Source organism: Bidens hawaiensis, unplaced genomic scaffold (assembly GCF_021521415.1).
Source record: "Bidens hawaiensis isolate Kalapana, Puna unplaced genomic scaffold, B.hawaiensis_p1.1 tig00008762_1, whole genome shotgun sequence".
In the NCBI taxonomy this organism is placed as follows: domain Eukaryota; kingdom Viridiplantae; phylum Streptophyta; class Magnoliopsida; order Asterales; family Asteraceae; genus Bidens; species Bidens hawaiensis.
In genome coordinates, this window is record NW_027491632.1 from 733,519 (window position 1) to 759,027 (window position 25,509).

Sequence of the window (25,509 nt, forward strand, 5' to 3'; positions counted from 1 at the left end):
TTTTACTTGGAAAACTAAAAACAAACAAAAAATTCTAGGGTACGTAGCCTAAGGCTGTGTGTACTGGGCGATGAGGGGAGATATTTTCATGGAAACCCTCCCCCCCCCCCCCTCCCCTAGCGACAAACAGGTTGATAGGGGGGGATGAGTTTTCGTCGCATGCTTGCCTTTGTTTTTTTTATTATTATAATAGTATGTGAGTGTGATGTGTGTGTATTGGGCTACAACACCACTACACCCTAAACAAAAACTCATCATTTGTTGAATGTGCGCCACATAGCGCAAAACGCCCCATTTTATAGCTCCTCCACTACACATAGTCTCACCCTTCAACCAAGAAAATTCATCACTCTCCCTCATTCTCCATTTTTATTTATTTTAATATATATAATATTCAAAATACACCAATCTCCACCAGTGGATAGAGGTGGGTAAATAAACTAGTTAACCGAACCGAAACCGAACCGGTTTGAAACCGACTATGTAGAAACCGGTTTGAAACTGATTGAAATCGTCGGTTGGAACCATTTTGTAGTTTTCTCCAACAAAACCGGTTAACCGAACCGAAACCGGTCAAAACCCTAACCGAAACTGATCAAAACCTGAACTGAAACCGATCGTAACATTATAAGAAACCAATTTCAACCGAACCGAAACCTATCATAAACCGGTTTTAACTTTTGTTGACCAAACCGAATCGGTTTTAACCCAAACCGGTTTTGAGTTTTAAACCGGTTTGTACACCTTACCAGTGGGCCCCACATGAAAGCAAGGAAAAGGGTCACTGACGTGACTGAGCGCCATCAGTGGCCTCAGGTAACGCGTGGCAGGTAAAAATGGGGAGGGGGGGGGGGTGTTCCAAGTGAGACTGGTGAGGGGTGGCTGCCACCTGTTGCCTACTGGTGTATACCCCTTAACGGTTTAGCCTTTATAGTTATGTGTTGCTAGTAATTTTATGGTTTGTTAGTACTTAAAGATAGAAATGTGGTGATAGTATAGGATTAGACTATACATAAATAATACTATAAATACTCATTAATGTTAGCATAATTACTCTAATTATTAATTCAATTCTTTATGTTAAAAACTCTTTAGTCCTCAAAGACGAACTTTCTAAGTTTCACATAGCAAATCATTCATACATGATTGAGACTTATCATAATTGTATTGTTTACATATGAATCATGATATGTTATTATCTAGTCAATATTATGAAATTATACAATTCATATATACCAAATTTAATGTGATTTTGAATTTTCATGTCGTCATCAACTCATCAAGCTCAACCATATCAACTTCTGTTTGTTTCTGACCCAAAACATGCCACGTATTCGAATTTTTTACATTTGCTTACACGGCTTAAGATTTTTATATACAAATTATTTCAAAAATAGTCCTTTTCATAATCAGACTGAATTATATACACGTACACTTAATGAATGTAACAATCAATTAATTACTACCTATTTATACTAAACATGTTAAATTGATAAACTCAAAATTTTATTATTTCAAATACAGTATTTTCTCACTAGACACTTATTTTCTCACAAAACACCAAAATATAAAATTTACAATACAAATGTATTTCTACCGTTCTACGATTCAATTAAATGTAACAATCTGAATACTGCATGCATCCATTTCATCTCTATCTTATACGGAGTATAATTTAATTCAACTCATTTTCTCTAAAATTTGTTTTGACTTATGAAACATATCACATTTCATTTTCTAATTTATATATATCTTACTCCGAAACACTTAATTTTTTCCTTTTTCTACACACTCCGAATGATGAATAATTATCCCTAAATATAGGAAGTTATTATTACTCTATTTATTTTAGAGTCTGAAGAATTGTATGTGAAAGATAAACAAGTGAAAAACTATATTTATTTATATTTCAAAGATGAAGAATAATATAGATTATGAGATGTGAGCGCTATTAAATATTTAAAATTTTAAATTGATGAACTTGAAAATTAATCATTTCATAAATAATATCTTTCATAAGACAGAAATAATCAAATAATGTACACACCTATTGGATGCTACAATCCGATCACGACCAGTTTATTATAAATTTATAATTTAAGTTGATCAACTTAATTCTAAAAACAATATTCCTCACGAGACACTGGATTAGGGGTGTGCATCATGTAGGCTAAAACCAAATCAAAAATTAAATTTACGGTTTTTTATTTTTCAAAACCGTTTAGTTTCGGTTTTTCATGTTTTTGGTTTTCAGATTCAATTAGGTTATGCATTTGCTTTTTTCGGTTTTAACAATCGGAAAAAAATAATTGAACCAAGATATAAATAAAACAAAGTTAACGATTAATAAAATATTCAACATATATGAGCTTAGAATATTAATATCTAATAAAAAGATATATTTAAAGTTAAAGATAAAATATCATAAATTCAATAACATTAAGTCATTGGTAGATTCGGTTATTAAATTTTTTATTGTTTTCTCGTTTGTTTGTTATTTTGTTATTTTGGTTTGGTGTTTTCGATTCTTCACAAAACACAAAACCAAAACAAACCCAATATTTGTTTTTTACTAAATTTGCCGATTTCTAATTTGGTTTGGTTTCTCGATTTAGTTTATTTGGGGTTTTCCATTTCGAATCAATTTTTCCAATCTCTTTTAACACCCTTAGACCGGATAACAATTTTGGAGCATTAGACTCGCACACCCTTTTCAGATAATATGTATTGAACTTATTTATACTATTGAATTATTACACGTACACCTACTGAAATGCCAACAATCCGATTACCTGTCTAAATCAATCAACTTGAAATTTAATTATTTCGAAAACATCATCTCTTCATGAGTCGCCAAAATATAACAATTTTATTGTGTACTCATACGATTGAAATGCATACACGTAAACCTCTCGAATGTAACAATCCGATTATGGTCGGATTATCTGTTTTGTAAACATAAATTGGTCAACTCAAAATTTAATTATATCATTCATATTTCATACAATGAAATTATATACATGTTCGTTCACCTACTTGAATGTAACGATCCTAAGATCATCTTTCTATTGTGCAACTCAAATAACTATCTTCTTAGAACTCCCAAAATTCAATCTTTTATTGCATATTTACAAAACAAGTGCATCAAATTTGCTACCATACGTATATATTATACAAGTATATCAATATTATGCAAGCCATTTCAAAAAATAATGCATATAGCTCCTTCAAAAATCCGAGCTACAAATGTATCAAAAAAGTATAACACACCTAACATGAATGAACTGCTGCAATCCTTGATGAATCCCAATTAGCTATCAAACCCGAACTATTAGTCTCGTGAAACTGGTGCATCATCCGAATCAATGACCGAGCTTTCTTGGCTCCCTGTGAACCTCCAACGGTCGATAACGTGTATAACAAACCGATCAAACTAGTATTACTTGCGAGAACCGAAATCACTTCATTCCCAATATTATTGCACAAAGCCAACATAATCGAAACACAGTACTCTTTTGCAGCACACGAAGGCGACGTTTGTAGAGTTTTGATTATTAGTTGCAACGAAGAGGATTTCAAGATAGCGTCTGACCCGTCAAAGCTTTCGGATAATGTGGAAATAACTGCTAATGAGTCGGTAACAATTTCCGGTTTTTCTGAAGTGGAAATGAGATTGAAAAGCAATGGAATGATCCCGGACGCGAGTGCGGGTTGGTGGTTTCTCGGGTAGACGAGGATCCCGAACAGTGCGGCTAATGCATTCTTTTTACCGCATGTCGACCCGGCTTTGATTTGGTCAATCAAAGCTGGGATCGCGTCGGGGATCTCACCAATCAGCTTTTGATTTGTTTGAACCGATGACAAGTAGAATATTGTTGCGGATGCTATTTGTTTGGATTCGGGTTTCAGTCCGGTTTTCAAAACATAGATAATCGAATTCAACCCGCCATGATTGATGATCACCCTCTTCCCATTCGAATGCTTCGAAAGCTTGAGTAGACCCGCAATCGCGTGCTCTTGTGTGGTGGCGTCGGGCGACGAAAGTAGCTTTAACAGAGGTGAGATCGCACCCGCTTCGATTAAACAGAATCGGTTGTAAATGTTCGATTTTGCAAGTAAACGAATCTCGAAAGCGGCTTTACTCTTCTGTTTATCAGTACCGGTACGCAACCGTCTAACTAAATATTCACTTAGGAATTTGATTGCTTCCGCACTAGCAGGACTACCAGGGAGAATCGTCGACGAAATATCGCGACTTTGCGAATGAAACTTCGAAATCGGAACTCCATGATCAATGCAATATTGTTGAATAACTTTCCTAAGGTTCAAATTGGGGACTAACTCCGTTGTTGCTAACTTTTCCCCTGTTTTCGGGCAGATTAAATTGCCCGATTTCAGCCACTTCTGAATCGAAACACGATCGTAAGTCTGCCCGGTGGAAACCGTCACCGGGTCAGTCATAAGCTCCAAAGAAATCGGGCAACGGAAATCCTCAGGGTTTAAACAACTCAGGATTTCAAAACCCGGCCTAACACTTGATTGATCATCATTAATATCAAGGCTCGAGTTTTCAAACAAAACTCCTCTACAATACCACATGAATCCAGCCAAAGTATTCAACAAATGCAACTCACGCTCGTTACTCTCCACCAACTCTAACGAAATCTGTTCATCTAAAAACCTAACTTCTTTATGACACTCGCTCCAGCTATCAATCCGAAGATGATAAAGCACCCGTTTGATCATAATCGGGTCAGGCTCAAACCGGTTTTCAAACTGGTTCAAAATCAACATCACCCGCTTCATCGCGTGGTCATCGTCGGGTCCCACTTCCATTTTCGCCTTACCCGCTTGCTTCGCCACCATCTCCACGAGTTCCATAATCTCTTGGGAAACTTTTAATGAATTCATGGGAATAATAATAATAATATCAAGCGCGGTGGCTACGGCTCGGATCAAGGTCAAAAACTGAGTTGCCACGTAGTGAGATTTCATTAAAATATAAACCCTAGCTCCATTCCGGCGGCAGTCTTCAAGAAGGTATAATATCTTCTGGAACGAGTGATGCACTTCGGATAAACAAAGCACTGCGGAGTCAGGTAACCCGTTGATACCGTGTTGTTCGATGATTTCCGTGAAAAACATTGATAAGATTGAAACCTGACGGATGGTTTCACGCACGTTACGTCTTTGAGTCGCGAAGAATTCGTTCCGGTGGGCGGTGATGGCGTCGGAAAGAGTGATTAACGACCGGAGAAGAGTCGCCGGATTAACATCTTGGCATGGAATGACCGCCGGAAAGTTAAGAATCCGGCGAGTGTTTGTGTTGTGATGAAATTGTTTAAGCATCGGAGAAATGAAAATTTTTCTATTAGTTTGTTATTTCGGTTAGCGTTTTATAAAACGATAAAGATATTTTTAAGCCAGGTGGCAGTAACGTACGCGCGTTTGGAAGATATGCGAACGTGGTTGGAGAATCGATAGACACGTGGCTGGGTCACGCGGGAAAATTGGATTTCGGTTTGGTTTTCTTTTTCTTAATGCCGTGAGTAAGATGTATACAAAGTGTTATTTAATATATTTATTGTATTATAATTTGAATTTAAATATGAATATTAAAAGGAAGAGTGCATTGGTAAATTACTAATTTCTTTTTACTTGTTTCTAACTATAAGAATAGTCGGTTTCGATTTTGACAAAAGTCTTTCTTATCCTACCACTAGTTCATCCATCATTACATAACTTTTATAGTAAAGTTTATGGTGATTGATAAATAAAGTTCGTATGATTGTGAAGAAACGTGGATCTACTCACTGGTAGCAGATCTACTTTCCTCGGGTTTTGATTGTACTATTTTACCGATGGTTCTTCTGGATCTGTGTTCTTCCACCTACAAAATGAACAACGCCGTTAACTTACCCCTCAGAAAGGGACAGAGGGGTCCTCTTTGGGGTAACCCTCCGGCGTGAGAATAAGTATATATAGGAGAAGATAATAATGTGAGAGTAAGGAAATCTGGAGAGTATTGCTTAATAGCTGAATACTGTATGATTATGTGACTGTGTTTTTGTATATCTTTCCTTGTGGAGTTGATGCTGTATTTATAGTGCTAGGGTTTCCACTGATTGAGCTGGGATCAAATTAGGGTTTTGTTGGCCTCCTCCAATCGATTTGCGCCACGTGTCCTTGGAGACACCTGGTGCTTTTTCATTGGTTATAATCACGTGGTAACCCATGAGTCATGCTGAGCTGTCCACCTTTCATTTAGCAGCTGTCAACATCAGCATATCCTTATTCCTTAAAAAGATGCCTTCTGGAAGGTTGTCTGACGTGCACAATCAAGGTTGCCCTAATCCTGATTTGGATAAGGACGAGGTTGATTATGTGCATGTGTGATATGCGCCCATCCTGAGGATGCGCGAGGTCTTCTCTTTATTCTCACGCGCAGATATTTCATGCGCAGATGTGATACGCACAAGCATGTAATACACGTCACGCGCGGATGCCCCACGCGCAGCTGCGCCATGAGCAACTGTGATATGGGTGGGCATGTATGATGCGCAAGTATGTGATATGCGCCGCGCGCGGATGCGCCACGCACGATGTGATATGCATAAGCATATATGATGCGTGAGCATGTGATACGCGCAAGCATATGTGATGCATGAGCATATGTGATGCGTGAGCATATGTGATGCTTGAGCATATGTGATATGTGCAAGCATGTGATGCTTGAGCATATGCGATATGCGCTGTGCGCATAAGTTTTGGCTTTGTGCCTTGATAATATCTTTGATTTCTAATGTCTTGTATATATCTTGTGGGTTGACCCGCCCCGCTCGATGTTGAGGCGGGTACATACCTCTTCAGATTGAAACATTAGATAGTTTGTAAGTTATGTCGTTTTATTTAACTTTTATCGTATGGGAAAATTATAATAGATTTGTTCTTGAATAGTTGACATTTGACCAGGTCAACCCACTATGAACAAGATCTAAGGAAAATGAAGTTTATTTCATTTGTCACCACATCTTTATACAATTATACATGTTAGTTGTTGTGGAGTCTAAACGCCTTTTTTTCTTTAGAAACTAAATAATAACCTCATAGTTGTTTGGTTTCAACTCATTTGAAATGTCTTATATATCCTTAGTTTGACTAACATATTTTTGTTACAACAAACATGACACATTCATTTTCTTATTGGGCCATAGATTGAAAACATTAAACATGCCCGGGTAAAAAATGGGTTAAATGTATGAACCTTGGATACTGTTTCATATCTTACAGTACACTACACTCTTTGATAATCAGATTGACTGAGGCTTAAGGATAAGGAAACCTAGACTGTTCTTTACCACCGTATGTTTTTAAGAATTAATTTTAATGTTCTAATGTTTGCGTATATTATCTTCAAAAAAAGCAAACAAAAAAATAATGATAAATTCTCATTTGTATTGTACTTTAGTCTAATTTTTAAATTGTAAAATATTGAACTAAGATCGAAAGTATCCAATTGTGACCACATGAAGGACTTTAAGTTTCTAATCATGCAAACGTACATCCTTAGAACAAATCTCCCGGGTCTAGCATTGTTGGTTAATAACGGAGACATGACTATCGTATGCATGTGTAATAGCTAATAATAGGTAATGGGAATTGTTCTTAGGGTTGATGACTGATGAGTAACAGAGACAAACTCTCTTAAACATTCAAAGGTTTTGAGTTCGAGTATCTTAAAGTAAAAAAGAATCCGTCTGTCAAAAAAAAGGAGGAATAGGAATTGATTAAAATGACCATTAGATATGATTGGCTGGTAAGCCTGGGTTAATTGAGCATGATGGGCTAACCTAGTTGGTTCCAACGGGTCACCTATACCCCATGAATATCTTATTATTTTTGTGTGTGTGTGTGTGTGTGTTTTATACTCTGAGCAAGCGTCTATGAAGTTTTACCACCGTCCATCATGATTTACGGTTGTGGGTTGTTGTGAGCATTGTAGGTTTTTAAATGCAAATAAGAAGACTGAAGAGTAAAGAAGAAGATGAAAGACGAGAGCATAAGGGGGAATCAGTGTTCCTTTCGTGTACCCTAGAGTACCATAAAACTCCATCAATAATGTATTGTTATCTCATTTGTATCAACTACTTAGTTAATAGAGAACAACTTATCTTATTATTGAATTGGACTGTTGCAAGAAAATAAAACTAACATAAATGCAAAAAAGAAAACTTTTTAGATGGACATGACAAGACCAAATCACATAGAGGATTTTGACGGTTTACGTAATTAATTTTGTAATATTATTATTTTTATTAAGGGTATTTAGTTATTTTACGTTTAACTTATTAGAAATAATTAACGGATTTAGTGAATTAGACTAACATGAACAAAAAAACCCATGATGACAAAAATAATAATAAAAAAAACTTTTTGAATGAAATGATGAATGTGACCAATCCACATGCATGATTTTAACAGTGTGCCAAATTGTAAAAGATGTATTAGTCTTATCAACCAGTCAGGGTACTTAATTTTGGGGCACACATTATATATATATATATATATATATTAAAAAATGTTTTTATATAATAGGTATAAATCTTAATCTTCTTATTTTATTTTGGCCCAATATTTTTTCTACCCATAATTCATAGAGGGTTTGAGCCCAAATTAAATAAATAAAAAATAAGTAAAGAGATTAATTGATTTCTTCAAGAAATATAGAATGAGAAAATGGTTTTCAAAAAGCGATTAATGAAGCTGAGATGATTGCTATTGAAATGGGTATTGACCTGATATTTGCACAAACACATGTAATTGAAAGATAAAAACAAAGTGACGAGTATTGTTCAAGTATCCAAGAAACTTCATTCTATTGAAGAGATTTTAGAGTAAATTATTTTTTTTATATTATTGATCAAGCTATTGCTTCTCTTGAGACATGAATTAATCAATTCAAAAGTTATGATAAATTATTTGGTTTTTTTAGCTTTCACATAACTAGCGGGGAATTGAAGATAAAGATCTTAAGTTGTCTTGTAATTTTCTTGAAATTGCACTGAAGTTTGAAGGAAGATTGGATATTGATGGCAAGAAACATTATATGGAGTTGAACTCATTAGACACATTATATATACCACAGAATTTAGTAGCATATTGAAGTTTTAAAGCATTTGAAGTAGACCCAAGAAATTTCCCAAATGCAAGGATTGAATATAACATATTGTTAACTATTCCGGTCACGGTGGCATATGCAGAAAGAAGTTTTTCTAAGTTGAAGTTATTAAAACCTTACTTATGAACCACAATGTCCCAAGAAAGACATAATGGATTAGTGATGATAGCTATCGAGAGTGAAATCATAAACTACGAAGAGGTGATCAAATAATTTGTTGTAAAAATGCTCAAAAAGCTTCACAAGTTATCGGTTAGCCATTAGCTATTATTGTATTTAATTTTATTGCCATCTTTTTGCTATTTTTATTGTTATAACGTTAACGTAGATTAAAAAAAATTAGATTATTTATTTCGTTACTTGTTAAGGCCTACGAGCCTTTTTATTTTAGCTCGACCGAGATATACAAATTCTTAAAATCGATCTTGTTCGTGAACATTGTATGGTAGACTTATTGTTGATGTTAGGTCAGGGAGGAAACATGACTTTACGAGGATGTCAATTCAATTTGCTTGTCTTGTTATTATAGTTCGGTATCACCCTTATTACATCATTCTTAAATATGATAGGTCACCTCGATCAATTTATTAAATAACTAGGCGGTGGGGGCCAAAACCATAAAAAAGATAACCTTGAAACATTTATCTAAACCGTGTGTTGATGGACCGGGGGCGTTGGACCCGTGCTTTGTGGTGAGATTGTTAAACTGAACAAAAAGTAGACCTAAAAAGTCTAATCACAACCATTTGTTGCGGCTTGTTAATACGTGAAAATAGACCGAAAAATAAAACACAAAAGATAATAACTAATTCATTTTATGACCGAAAAGTTGAATGTGTAAGACAGACGTATGAACGTTGACCAACACATGTGTGATGTAGCGTGTAAATTTGCAAAATTTAGACTAAAACGTTAAATAAAAATTTTGTAAATTGAGAAAAGTATTAGAGAACAAAGTTGATAGTAGAAATTATCAAGACTAAAAATAAAAATTACTTTGTGACAAACTTGTAAAAAAAATTAGGTATAAGGACTTAAAATAAAATTATAATAAGTATAGTATGAAAAATAAAAGAGAAAATTGAAGAAAAAAACCTAATGCATAATGTATAACTCGTTATGCACTAAAACATTTCCAATTGTTACATACATATAATAGAAGTAGTGAGATATAAGTGTGGTAAATTAACTTAAAAGTATATCTAATTTATTACTGTTCTATATAATATTAACATATATTAATTTTATCATTTGCAAGTGGGATGAAGAAATCGTAAGGGTGATAATTTCTCACCCATGAAACAGAGATAATCATGTTTTAGGTAGTTACGGTTAATATATTTAATTAATTCGCATGCTAACCCGTTTAACTCATTTTATAGCCTAATTAACATATTCTTAACTTGATTACTTTCGGTAAGCCTGTGCACACGTTTAGATAAATTGGTTTAGCAACAAGAACCTATCCACTGCATTGCCATTGAACAGATAAGAGGGTTGTTTTTTAATGACGTTTGATGTACTTTTGTTTATTATATAAAATTTAGTTTGATTATATTTGTTATGACCCGAACCGGATAAAAACATAGCAATCGACACACGGATCCTATTAATTTCCGCCCCATTAATTTTTTTTATCTCTCACTTCTAATGCTAGCAGATTAGTAGGGTCGGCTCTAAGAGGCGGCTGGGTAGTCGACGGACCGTTGCCTGACACCTCGCTAGGCCCGGACTTTTTTTAAAAAAAAAATTATATATATTTTTATTGAAAACAATATGTATATTTAATGTTTTACACAACCACTAACTTGATTTAGTGATAAAGGGGTATGACTAGCAATCAAAAGGTTGTGGGTTCTAGCCTCACTTGAGATATTTTTTTATTAACCCTATTTTTATATAAAAAGTTTTTTATATAACCCAAATCAAATCATAACCAAGTAAGTCCATTTATAAATGAAATTCTTTAAACCCAACAAAATACCCCTTTTACTTAAGACACAAATCTTTTTCGCCTTTGGCCCAAATTTTTTTAACAATTCTAGAAGATGACCCTGCAGATCAGATTACACGGGTTATAATTGAATTTTTACACAAATAAATATAAGTTGTGTTCGAAATGAGTAACTAAAATCATCAATCAATGTCCTTTCCAATGTAGTGTCGTGGTAGGAAAATCGAGTTTCTCAATGGAGACCACTTACAACACTTTGGAGGGGGCATGGGTGGCTCAATGAAGGAAGATCTTTATGATCTCTAGTTCGATCCTGATGTAAATTGTCGTGCTCTAATAAAAAACAAATACTTTAATAGCTTAATTACATTTTAATAGCTTAAGTACCCATAACTAGAACCGGTAAAGGTTGTTTCCTTAGGGAATCAATGGAAAGTGCAAGTAAAACTCATGATTTATTAACTATTATTTTAGGCGGACAGACGATGTCAAGCAAATTAAATATTGATTTGATTGTAAAACAATTAGAGAAAAGTAACCAAACTCTATGTTTCAAGTTGTGAAGCAAAATAGACTAGTTGATTAAACTTATTTGGAGGGCTTGTTTGATAACACTTATAATCAAAAGACAAGATATTTGACCTTACTGATTGACATAACTTAATCCAAACATTTGGTTTGGATGAATTATAATCTAATTTATTATCAGTTTTAGGGTTTGATAAATGTAAGTGATTTAATGGCTAAAGATAAACGGGTCAATCACTCGAAGAACCTAATCCTAAAAGTTGATGACCACAAATCAATTAACTGATAAAATCACAACACATTCAATTACAAAAAAATGTTGAATACACAGACAAACGTAAAAGATTGATCAACTGAATATTTAATCAACTCTAGTTCTAATGTAAAGGTTCAAAATATAAAAATTCTTGCTTAGAAACACAACCCTACTCCCAGAGATGGTCACAAATGGTTTAGCCTTGCATCTTGATCATGGATGTCTTAATTCTTGGTTGGAAGAATGGTAGCATCAATGATTATGATGATCGGAGGTGTTATGATAGTGAAAGATTGCTTCCAAATTATCAAAAACGGCTGTGATGAGATGTCTTTTCGAATTACGTTAGTTTTCCTTAAATAGGTGGCTGGAAAACGGATTCAGTACAAAAATCTCAACAAGGGCATGAGGTTACGCCCCTTTCCAACCACCTTACGTCCCACTCTATTTGAAGTCTGTTTGGGTTTTCACGTACTAAGCAATGTCACACCCTTATAGAGTAACCTTACTCCCCTGTAACAAAATGTTCATTCTCTTCATCTTTCATCGTATCTTCCATCCAACACTTAAGCATGCTTCCTCCGTACTAATTGATTGTTCTTCATCTTCATGCTTCCAAAATAGCTCGTTTAAGCTCCAATTATCTGCAAACATAAAAGAACTCAAAGTAATCGTGTTCGATACATATAAACAGTTAAAATGCACGATGTTAAACATTATAAACACGCCATTTTACCCACTCATCAGATTTTGAGAGTGTCCGATTTTACCACCGGTGGGCCCAGTGAGGGATTCATGATTTTTTCCAGGTGATGCACTGCTTTTAAAAGCTTCAAATTCACAGAGTTTAATTTAAAAAATTTCGGGTCGGTGTGAGGTTCGGGTTAGTTCAATGGCTCGGGAAAAGTTCATTACATAATAAAAATACATTAAAATAATAAAAAAAGCATCGTTATTAATAATAAAAAAACAACAAACTAATAAATTAAAGCTGAAATTTAACAAATAACTTAACAATTAACAACATCAAGAACAATTAATATTTAACATATGAATCTAAACTTACCGTCATAGTGGAAGGATTCGAGGAAGAGTAGCAAGGCAGGAGGAAGGAGCAATGGACCAACAATGGTGTGTGGTCGGCCGAAAAAGCAGCAGTGGTGGCCGGGGACGATGGCCAGGCGATGGTCTGGTAGAGAGAAAAAGAGTTGTGCGCTGTGGAGTTTGAAGAGGGGAGAGATGCAAAGTGAGAGTTGTTGTAACCGTGTCTGTATTTGAAACATTGTTTTATAAAACCTAACTAAATTGATAAAAAGTTGAATTAAAAAAATATAAAAAAATCGTTTGGCCCACGAAATTGAACCAATGATCTATAGTTTACAAAACCAAAGACTTACTAACTAGACCATCACATGTATTATTTTTTTTTGAACGGCCAACTAAGTAACGCCGGGTATCCCGTACGCGGCCCTCAATGGCTAAAGGTAGCCCGAGCCGGCCACTAGTCCGGACGGATGGAGCCCCTAGCGGTCCACCTGTTGAGGAATTCACCAGATAAAACTCGACCCCCACGCCCGCCAAACGGCACGACAGCGAGGAGCCGGTAAAACCGGGTGAGATTAGGATTCGAACCCTGGCAAGCCAGGGTCATCCCTCATATCTCCCATATAAGTTGGTGGTAGTGAGGTTTGATCCCCCTACCTCTCACTTGTAAAGTGAGTGCTCATATCTCATCACATGTATTATTAATAGGGTGGTTTCCTCTTAATTTATAAGGTGGTTCATTTTAGTAATTTCTATAAATTAATATGCTATTATTTCGAAACTCGGGTGGTTCCAAGGAAATCACCCATTTGTTAGGTAGATCCGCCCCTGAGTGGGCCTTCGGGGGAGTAGGTTTCCCTGGGAGCTGGAGATAACTTGGAGACGTTTAAGGGCTCCGTATGACTAGGTTGGGTCAGCTGGCGGTGACCTTTTGCTATTAGGTTATTCCGTACAAAAAACTTAGACAATTCTTTGTTTGTTGGGTGTTATTGAAAAAAATCAAAAATCGTCTAATCAATGGAAAATTTTCAACCCGCTAGTTTATTTTCCTAATAATATGTATTTATTAAATACACCTACAGGTTAGTTGATATGTTGAGTGAGTGGGGTCGAAGATAACCGACTTTCAAAGACATGTTGAAGTTGGGATAGTGACTCGTTGCTTCGTTATTGGGGAAGGTGTGGCACGAGCCCCAAGCAGTCGTGACTAGATTGGTTACGCGTAACTCAATTCTAATAATAATAATAATCAGTTAATTTAATAATGTAAGATAAAGTGTTGTTTAAGAATTATTAGTAAAGTTGTTATTAAACTCATCACTTGACACTTGGAACTTCGATTATATGACAACTTTGGAACGTTACATCGTACCTATTTTCTGAAAGAAATAATATATATTAAAGATTAATTGGATTTTAACGTAAATCTAAACTATTACTCAATTGATTAATTTAATGATAATCTAATGACTAATAACTTTCATTTTTCATGTTATAAACGATTTCTCTCTAATATCAAGCCTCGACATTTAGAATATATCTCAAATCAATAAAGTCCATAAATTAGCATTATAAGTTCTGCTATTTTGAATAATCTTGTTATATATTTTTTCTGTTAAGTTTCTCATAATAAATCATAGTATATTCTACTATCGTGTGTAATTACTAACTAAAATATTTATTTAGTATTCCTGGCGTCATGTTTTGGACGCCTGACACTGATTACTTGATATATTCTATAAATTTCAGCATTTTTACAACAATACATGACATGCAACGATATATTTCGGCATGATTTAAGATATATTTAGAATATGAAGATCGTCAATTATGTCATCACGTTATCAACATGTATTATATATATGTAGACTTTTCATTTCCCAAGATAAGATCTCAATTCACTAACGACTAAAATCTCATATGACATGTTTCTAGTAGTTGCTCTATTAGTAGCCATCTTTCATAAGTGATTGTAACAACCAAAGAAGAATTTAATAAATTATTTTCAATATCTTGAATCGTTTTTAAAACTCATCGTTAATTTGTTAAGATTGAGTTTTCTTATGAAAACTTGTAGATTGAGTAACAATTAGTAAAAAGGTTAGAGTTGAAGATATACGTGTAGTTTTAAGCTAGTTTCACTATTACTCACATGCTTACAAGAACTTAAATAATCCCTCAATACTTTTGAAATCATCAAAATGGAGTTTGTTAGTGGTGGTAATTTGGGCTCATTTAGGTCGATTCAGGTTATGTTGTTCTCTAACAGGTGAAAACTAGCTTAAATACGGGTAGAAAGTCAACCAACATGTATTCTTAATACATTAAATCTCCATAATAATTTATTCAACAAAATTATAATACTGTTGAAATGATACAGTTTCTAATTGTTTATAACTAGTATTTTCATCCCGACGCGTTGCGCCGGACAGGTCGGTATAACCCAAGTGTTTTGAAATCCGGGCATTTAGGCGGTGGGTTTACGCAAATTGGGTCGGTCTCCTCCACATTTGTTACGGTACCATAACTAAAACCTAAAAAAATAAATTTGCCATTCGATCGGCGGTCGTTATGTTCGCCACGATACCGAAACTAAAACCAAATGGCGCGAGTGTATGCGATTTTAGCCGGTTTCCGTAACGTTCATGTCACACCCTCAAAATCCACTAACGGAGTTTTACCGTCAGAGGGTGTGAACTGGCAGGATCGGAATCATTAGTTATAACCAAACCAAAGAAAAACGTTTAAATGAAAGTAAGTGCGGAAGCGTAAAACCTTAATTCAAAAGTTGCGTCACGCAGGACGACTTAAAACCAAATGTAAATGTTAAAATTAAGTTTGCAGAGTAAAGATGTTTTCAATTAATGCATGCTCCTAAACCGCGCGCCCGCCTCGGCTACCTGAGAATAACATACTAAAAGTGTCAACACAAGGTTGGTGAGTTCACAAGTAAAATAAGATAAATCGTTTGGCGTTTTGCGTAACCTCGTTACGACGTTTAAATGTTGCGTAACCCCGTTACGACGTTTGAGTGTGTAACCACGTTACAACGTTTAAGTGTTGCGTAACCCCGTTACGACGTTTGAGTGAGTGTGTAACCACGTTACAGCGTTTAAGTGTTGCGTAACCCCGTTACGACGTTTGAGTGTGTAACCACGTTACAGCGTTTAAGTGTTGCGTAACCCCGTTACGACGTTTGAGTGTGTAACCACGTTACAGCGTTTAAGTGTTGCGTAACCCCGTTACGACGTTTGAGTGTGTAACCACGTTACAGCGTTTAAGTGTTGCGTAACCCCGTTACGACGTTTGAGTGTGTAACCTCGTTACAGCGTTTAAGTGTTTTGCATTACCAGATAGTGTTATGTCAAATTATATATCGATAGGTAGCTAATCTATACAACAAGTATCGCTAAGTGGTTCGCGACCGAAGCTGACTGTTTATCAAGTGCCCGTCACCAGGTCCTCCAGACCATGGTAAGTGTTAGCCAAAATTTACACCCACTCAACCTCCAGTTGAGCTTAGCGTCGGGTGGGGTTTGTCAAACCCAGTAGTACTACCCAAAAGTGACTCGCTATTCCAAATATTAACCGGTCCGATGTGTGGGACTTCAAATGTTATGTATGCCGCTTAGCCTTTACAAGTGATATATAATTTATAACAAAATCTTTCATATGCGTTTATCTCAGAAAATATGTTTATCGGAGTATGTTATCTCCCCCAAGTGAAAAACGTTTGAAAACAGTTTAAGAGTGGGGTAAGTGAACTCACTGTTTGCGAAGAATATCCGATCTAGATCACCAAGTGATGCGCGTCGTAGAAAACTCTCTAGCGTTCTAAAATAACAAAGAGATTTTCTAAGTATCGGAACGTTTAACGAGTCTCTAGACTCGGCACATAATACCTATGCACGTAACAGATTTCGTGTTTCGTTTGTGAATCGTGTGTGACTTAAACAAGTACAATTGTGATACGATACGTGGGTGAGCAATTACTTTCGTATCATGTATTAATAACATACTTATTAGCAATTATTCCCCATAAGGGCAATTTGGTCAATTCATGGCAATCAACTAGCAACTATTCCCCGCAAGGGTATTTTGGTCAAAATACAACAATTATATAAAAACTATCATATTTCATGCATTCCTATACAACTCAGCAGCTAGTTTCGTTATGACAGAATTTCTACTTGAAAGATTGCACTAGTTCACCGATTATAACGTCTCAATTAATTCACCAAAAATTACCACAGAAGCATACATATCTTAGGTTTCCAGAACATATTTTATCTTATTTTTATTCCATATAGATTGCTCATAATGATCAAAACACTACAGTAAACTCATATCAGTCAGATTCATGCGCAACAGAATGTTATTTGAAATTCCCGTTAAACGAAAAATCCAATAAATGCAAGACCACTTGGGTTTGGTTCCTAACTCAGTGAGTCAACTTCCAGAAGTGGAACCAACCCAATTGGTCTCGTAGTTCATGAGATATAATATTTACAACATAACCTAACAGCAGGTCTAACAGCTCAGCTTTGCATCACATTTTTGTAAAATCATAAAAGTATACTTCCACTTATCCAAAAATTACGAATTTATACTTTATAGAAACTAGACTCAACCTAGTTTACTGCAGTACCCACAATCTCAATCAATTTTCACGTTTACACTTCGTTACAGTCAGTTAAACATCGTATATATATTCTGTCCAGAATCTGTTCACATCAAAACTCAACATAATAACAATCTATGAACTATCATGCATCCATATAACCCTCTAGACACTATAACTACTATCCATGCATATCAATCACACCATACATACAAGATTAGGGTTTGTGTTCTAATTCAAATCAAGGACAACAATCAATCAAGCAACAACATCAATACTAGTTATCAATCATCATGAATTTAACAACCATCATGTTAACTCATACATACTCATGAAAATCGGCTGCCTAGGGTTTTTAATTAACCCATTAAACATCAAAATCAAACAACAAGAAGGTAAAGGATGATCAAATATACCTTCCTAGCACTTAGTTCTTCAATCAAAGGCTTGAATTGATGGTGTATATGTGTGTGAAAGTGGACGGCAGCCAAGAAGAGCAAGGGGAGGGCCGATTAGAGTTGTAGGTTTATAATAATAAGTTAGGGTTTAGTGTTAAGGTTATATTTATAGATAATCAAGTTACATTCTAGTCCCTAATCTTTCAAGTGTTACATCTCTAGCCTAAACTAATTAGTTCTTGTTTCTTGTTTAACATTCCACATAACAATCAAGTAACACACATATACCTAACACATAATAATCACATAATTAGTGTTTTGACGTTTGTCGTTTATTTATCAATCGCTTGCGTCAACTCGTTTGCGTTTCGGTGCAAATCCCGAAAGACTACACATGTAGTAAGTGTTAAGCGTCATTTAAACCCTAGTTTAAATGTAATGAAGTGTGCGTTATAGATTCAACGATCTTAAAGTTCGAATTTACGGAGTTGAGTTAACGAGGTTAACCTGAAATTGACGATCGTCACATCATTCCCATGTTAAAGAATTTTCGTCCCGAAAATTTGAGTCAAGTCGTGATGAGTGTCTGAAAAAGTAAGAAAAATTTTCAGTTTGTCATATCATCCCCTAGTAGAAAGAAATTTCGTCCCGAAATTTAGTTTATACCTCCGGTGATGTTTGACGGTTTGCCGGGTTTCGCGGTTTCCGGTGTTTGGTTAGCCCTTCAAAAAGGTGAGGATACTTTTTCATCATTTGATCCTCGCGTTCCCACGTGAACTCCGGTCCACGTCTCGAGTTCCAACGAACCTTAACGATTGGAATTTTGCTGTGTTTGAGCGTTTTGGTTTCCCAATCCAAAACCTCGACTGGTTCCTCAATGAACCGTAACTGTTCATCAACTTGTAGTTCCTCCAAAGGGACTACTTGGGTTTCATCAGATAGGCATTTCTTCAAATTTGATACGTGGAATACATCGTGTACGCCACTGAGTTCTGTTGGTAGGTCCAGTCGGTACGCCACCAGACCAATGCGCTCAGTTATCCGGTACGGACCAACATACCGTGGGTTGAGTTTGTTTCGCTTACCAAAGCGAACCACACCTTTCCAAGGTGAGACTTTGAGTAACACTCGATCGTTTACTTGAAATTCGAGAGGTTTTCGGCGCTTGTCGGCGTAACTCTTTTGGCGATCTCGTGCTGCTGCCATGCGATTTCGGATTTGAACAATCTTTTCCGAGGTTTCGAGTACCAGTTCCGGACCAGTGATTTGGCTGTCACCCACCTCTGCCCAGCAGAGTGGTGATCGACACTTCCGTCCGTACAGCGCTTCAAACGGCGCTGCCTTAATACTTGCGTGGTAGCTATTATTATACGAAAACTCTACCAAGGGTAAGTGGGGTTCCCAACTTTTTCCGAAATCTAAGACGCATGCACGCAACATATCCTCCAGGGTCTGAATAGTCCGTTCACTTTGCCCATCCGTCTGAGGATGGTATGCGGTACTCATATCGAGACGTGTGCCCAGTGCGCTTTGCAGCGACTTCCAAAAGTGTGAGGTAAAACGAGAATCTCGATCGGAAATGATCGAGGCAGGCACTCCGTGTCTCGACACTACTTCCTTCATGTAGACACGAGACAGTCTTTCCATTTTGTCTGTTTCCTTAATCGCTAGGAAGTGCGCCGATTTAGTCAACCGGTCAACGATCACCCAGATGGTATCGCATCCCGTCGGTGTCTTAGGCAAACCCGTAATAAAGTCCATTGAGATGTGTTCCCATTTCCACATTGGGAGTTCCGGTTGTTGCAGTAGACCAGATGGTTTCTGGTATTCTATCTTGACTCTGGCACAAGTCAAGCATTTGCTCACGTAGGTGGCAATGTCGGCTTTCATGTTCGGCCACCAGTAAAGTTCCTTTAAATCATGATACATTTTATCTGAGCCAGGGTGGATAGAATATCGGGACTTGTGAGCTTCGTCCATCACTAGAGTTCTCAACTCTCCGTATCGTGGAACCCAAATCCGGTTCTCAAAATATCGGACCCCGTCCGATCTGGTTTCAAGTTGCTCGCTCATGCCCCGCATGAGTTCCGATGGAAGATTATCATCTTTCAAAGCTTCCAGTTGCGCATCGCGAATCTGATCGGGTAAGCTGGCATGAATCGTGAGTTGCAATGCTCTCACCCGTCTGGGTTTATCCGTTTCTTTTCTGCTGAGGGCGTCGGCCACCACATTGGCCTTGCCAGGGTGGTACTTGATGGCACAATCATAATCTTTAAGCAGCTCGACCCAACGACGCTGTCGCATGTTCAGCTCCTTCTGATCGTAGATATGTTGGAGACTCTTGTGGTCGGTGTAAATGGTAAACTTGGTACCGTACAAGTAATGCCTCCATATCTTAAGAGCAAACACTACAGCTCCGAGTTCCAAATCGTGGGTCGTGTAGTTCTTCTCGTGAACCCGTAGTTGTCTAGAGGCGTAGGCTATAACCTTCTCGAGTTGCATCAGCACACAACCGAGACCTTGTATAGATGCGTCACAGTGTACCTCAAAATTTTCTGTTCCCTCGGGGAGGGCTAAAATAGGGGCGCTACAAAGCTTGGTTTTCAACAGTTGAAAAGCGGATTCCTGCGCGTCACCCCAGTTGTACTTAGTGCCCTTGTGAGTCAAAGCGGTGAGGGGTTGAGCAATCTTTGAAAATCCCTCGATGAAACGCCGATAGTAGCCGGCCAGTCCTAGGAATTGTCGCACCTCAGTCGGAGTCTTAGGTGCTTCCCAGTTTTTGATGGCCTCTACCTTACCGGGATCGACATGGATACCATTCTCGTTGATCACATGTCCTAAAAAGTGAACCTCGCGAAGCCAAAATTCACATTTCGAGAGTTTAGCATACAGTTGTTCCTTCTTCAGCAGTTCCAGAATTATCCTTAAGTGCTCTTCGTGGTCAGTCTCGTTCTTGGAGTAGACGAGAATATCATCAATGAAAACAATCACGAACTTGTCGAGGTACGCCTTGCATACTCGATTCATGAGATCCATAAATACGGCTGGTGCGTTGGTTAGGCCAAAAGGCATAACCGAAAACTCGTAGTGACCATACCGTGTTCTGAAAGCCGTCTTTGAAATATCTTCTTCGCGCACTCTCAGCTGGTGATAACCGGATCGTAGATCGATCTTCGAGTAGTAACTCGATCCCTGAAGCTGGTCAAACAAATCATCAATTCGGGGTAAAGGATAACGGTTCTTGACCGTCACTTTGTTCAACTCCCGGTAGTCGATGCACATTCGGAAGGTCCCGTCTTTCTTTCGGACAAACAAGACAGGGGCTCCCCATGGCGATGAGCTAGGTCGGATAAAACCTTTATCCAACAAATCTTGCAACTGGGTGGACAACTCCTGAAGTTCCGCCGGTGCGAGCCGATACGGGGCTCGTGCTATGGGTGCTGCACCGGGTGTCAACTCGATTTGGAATTCGACTTGACGAATAGGAGGGAGTCCAGGCAAATCCTTCGGGAAAACTTCCGGGAAGTCTCGCACAACCGGTATGTCTTCAATTCGTTTCTCCTCTTTCTCAACAATCTGCGCCAAAATTGCCGGATGACCCTTTCGTAAATACTTCTGTGCCTTCATAAGGGTAATGACGCTGGTGGTCATGCCGCTTCTCTCGCCTCGGACCGAAATGATCTCGCCGGAAGGGGTGGTAATATGGACTATCTTATCATGGCATATAATCTCCGCTCGGTTCTCGGATAACCAATCCATGCCGACAACGACATCGAAACTACTAAGCGTAAAAGGAATAAGGTCGATGTCAAAGACATGACCTGACAGTTTCAACTTACATCCCGCAAATATATGAGTTGTTATTATAGTTTTACCGTTAGCTAATTCAACAGGAAACTTAGCGTCTAACGGGGTTGGAGTAAGGTTTAAAAGTTGGCTAAAGGCCTTTGACACAAAACTCCTATCAGCTCCAGTGTCAAACAAAACAGAAGCAAAACAATCGTTTACGGGGAACTTACCAGACACCACATGCGGATCTCTGCGGGCTTGACCCGATCCAATCACAAACGCTCTTCCTTTGCCATTTCCTCCACCGTTACTGCCACTTCCATTGCCCCCATTGTTGTCATTATGTTTCAGCTTGGGGCAATCCTTCCGGAAATGGCCTTCCTGTCCACATTCAAAACATCCCTTAGTCGTCATCGGTGGCTTAGGAGCACCCTTCGCCGCAAGGTCTTCTCTACATTCCTTCGCTTGGTGACCTATCTTTCCGCATCTTTGACACTTGACACGGTCACACTGACCAACATGATGAAAGTTGCACCTGTTGCACTTTGGATATTTCCCAGCATATCCGCTCGAAACCTGCCCGCTACCGTTGTTGTTGTTGTTGTTGTTGTGATTCTGAGTGTTGAAACTCCGAGTAAATTCGGGCTTACGGTAGTGGTGTTGCGGTGGGAGGTTTGAGGATGAAGATCTGGTGTTGTCAAACTTTCTCTTCCCGCTGTTCGGGTTGCTGTTGTTGTTACTGTTGCTGACGTGGTCATTACTCGGGTTGTCACGGGCTTTAACAGTCGAACCCCTCGGTGGTAACGCACCCTGGGTCACAGCCTGATCCGTCAGTTTGTGAGCCAAACGGATCGCTTGTTGGATCGTGGCTGGTCTGGAAGACGTCACCATACCCTGAATCTGTGGTGCTAACCCATCAATGTACATCTCTATTCTCTTGCTCGGCGGATCCACCATCCGCGGACACATCACTGCCAACTCGTGCGAACGAGTAGTGTAGGCTTCAATCTCTGAACCCACCATTTTCAACGACCAAAACTCCGACTCTAACTTCGAAATTTCTTCCCTCGGACAGTACTCCTCTCGCATCATGTTTTTGAACTCCTCCCAGTTCATCGCGTTAGCCAGTTCTAATCCAAGGATCTGGACGTTCGAATTCCACCAAGTGAGGGCGGAATCCTCAAGTGTCCCAGCAGCGAATTTGACCCTACTGGCAGGGGGACAGTTACACATCTCAAAAGCCGACTCGGCCTTCTCAGCCCAACGCAGGAAGCCTATAGCTCCCTCAGTGCCCTTAAACGTACTGGGCTTGCAGTCTAAGTAGTTCTTGAAGGTACATGTTCCATTTGGACCCCCAGTTTGATTCTGAACGTGTGCGGCTAAAGCGGCCGCCACATGGTCATTCAGCAGAGTTTGGAGTTCAGCTGCAGTCATGCTGATGTTACCACGTCCGTGTCCAGCGTTTCTTCCAGCCATCTAGGTATTATCATCCCGAGATGTCGTCGCCTGAGGACACATCCGAGTGTGCCTCTGGCTCAGCCGGTTCTTCCTCCGGTTCCTCTTCGGGTTCCTCCTCGGGATCTTCCTCAGGTTTCTCCTCAGGCTCCTCTTCGGGATCTTCTTCATCATAACCTTCATTTGTTGATCACTAGCCCCTTGCATATCTTTCATTGCCGCTGCCATGCGGGCAATCTCCTCCTGAGTCTCGGTTCCGTCTTTAAACAGTCTGGAAACATTTTCTCTCGTGTAGCGCATGTAACCCACATCACGCTCCAAACAAGAAACGATAGCTGCGAGAACTCGCTCTACAGGTTCGGTTATAAGTGGTAGGGTGTTAGGGTAAGCAGGGTGGTTCGGGTGAGGCAATGGGGGAACTTGTTCACGGTAGACCATACGTCTGATCATGTTGGGGTACCACTCCCAGCTAACGTCGTTGTCATACTAGCCTCCGGATAGGCGGTACCTCTTCGGTGTAGGAGCTTCGAGTTCCGGGACTACACGGGGTGGCGAGGCAGTAGGTAACTGCGGTTCCTTCCCGTGAGCATGCGTCATCGAATCGGATGATGATGAGGGTGGCGTCGACATTTCTACAGGTAAGCCGTGTATATGCGCGCGTATGAGTGAAGGAGATAAGGAAATAAGATTTCAAGACTACACAAACCTATGCAGTGCGTATCATTATAACTAATGGGTCGTCGCGGTTATAGTCTAGTATGCATGCAGTTTCTAGTTCGCTATAACCAATGGCTCTGATACCAATCTGTCACACCCTCAAAATCCACTAACGGAGTTTTACCGTCAGAGGGTGTGAACTGGCAGGATCGGAATCATTAGTTATAACCAAACCAAAGAAAAACGTTTAAATGAAAGTAAGTGCGGAAGCGTAAAACCTTAATTCAAAAGTTGCGTCACGCAGGACGACTTAAAACCAAATGTAAATGTTAAAATTAAGTTTGCAGAGTAAAGATGTTTTCAATTAATGCATGCTCCTAAACCGCGCGCCCGCCTCGGCTACCTGAGAATAACATACTAAAAGTGTCAACACAAGGTTGGTGAGTTCACAAGTAAAATAAGATAAATCGTTTAGCGTTTTGCGTAACCTCGTTACGACGTTTAAATGTTGCGTAACCCCGTTACGACGTTTGAGTGTGTAACCACGTTACAACGTTTAAGTGTTGCGTAACCCCGTTACGACGTTTGAGTGAGTGTGTAACCACGTTACAGCGTTTAAGTGTTGCGTAACCCCGTTACGACGTTTGAGTGTGTAACCACGTTACAGCGTTTAAGTGTTGCGTAACCCCGTTACGACGTTTGAGTGTGTAACCACGTTACAGCGTTTAAGTGTTGCGTAACCCCGTTACGACGTTTGAGTGTGTAACCACGTTACAGCGTTTAAGTGTTGCGTAACCCCGTTACGACGTTTGAGTGTGTAACCTCGTTACAGCGTTTAAGTGTTTTGCATTACCAGATAGTGTTATGTCAAATTATATATCGATAGGTAGCTAATCTATACAACAAGTATCGCTAAGTGGTTCGCGACCGAAGCTGACTGTTTATCAAGTGCCCGTCACCAGGTCCTCCAGACCATGGTAAGTGTTAGCCAAAATTTACACCCACTCAACCTCCAGTTGAGCTTAGCGTCGGGTGGGGTTTGTCAAACCCAGTAGTACTACCCAAAAGTGACTCGCTATTCCAAATATTAACCGGTCCGATGTGTGGGACTTCAAATGTTATGTATGCCGCTTAGCCTTTACAAGTGATATATAATTTATAACAAAATCTTTCATATGCGTTTATCTCAGAAAATATGTTTATCGGAGTATGTTATCTCCCCCAAGTGAAAAACGTTTGAAAACAGTTTAAGAGTGGGGTAAGTGAACTCACTGTTTGCGAAGAATATCCGATCTAGATCACCAAGTGATGCGCGTCGTAGAAAACTCTCTAGCGTTCTAAAATAACAAAGAGATTTTCTAAGTATCGGAACGTTTAACGAGTCTCTAGACTCGGCACATAATACCTATGCACGTAACAGATTTCGTGTTTCGTTTGTGAATCGTGTGTGACTTAAACAAGTACAATTGTGATACGATACGTGGGTGAGCAATTACTTTCGTATCATGTATTAATAACATACTTATTAGCAATTATTCCCCATAAGGGCAATTTGGTCAATTCATGGCAATCAACTAGCAACTATTCCCCGCAAGGGTATTTTGGTCAAAATACAACAATTATATAAAA

General features: G+C 38.4%; 1 pseudogene; it reads right to left on the reverse strand.

Moving 5' to 3' along the window:
- Positions 1–3,020: 3,020 nt before the first annotated feature.
- LOC143529923 (U-box domain-containing protein 19 pseudogene) lies at positions 3,021–5,468 on the reverse strand (annotated as a pseudogene).
- Between the last annotated feature and the right edge of the window lie 20,041 nt (positions 5,469–25,509).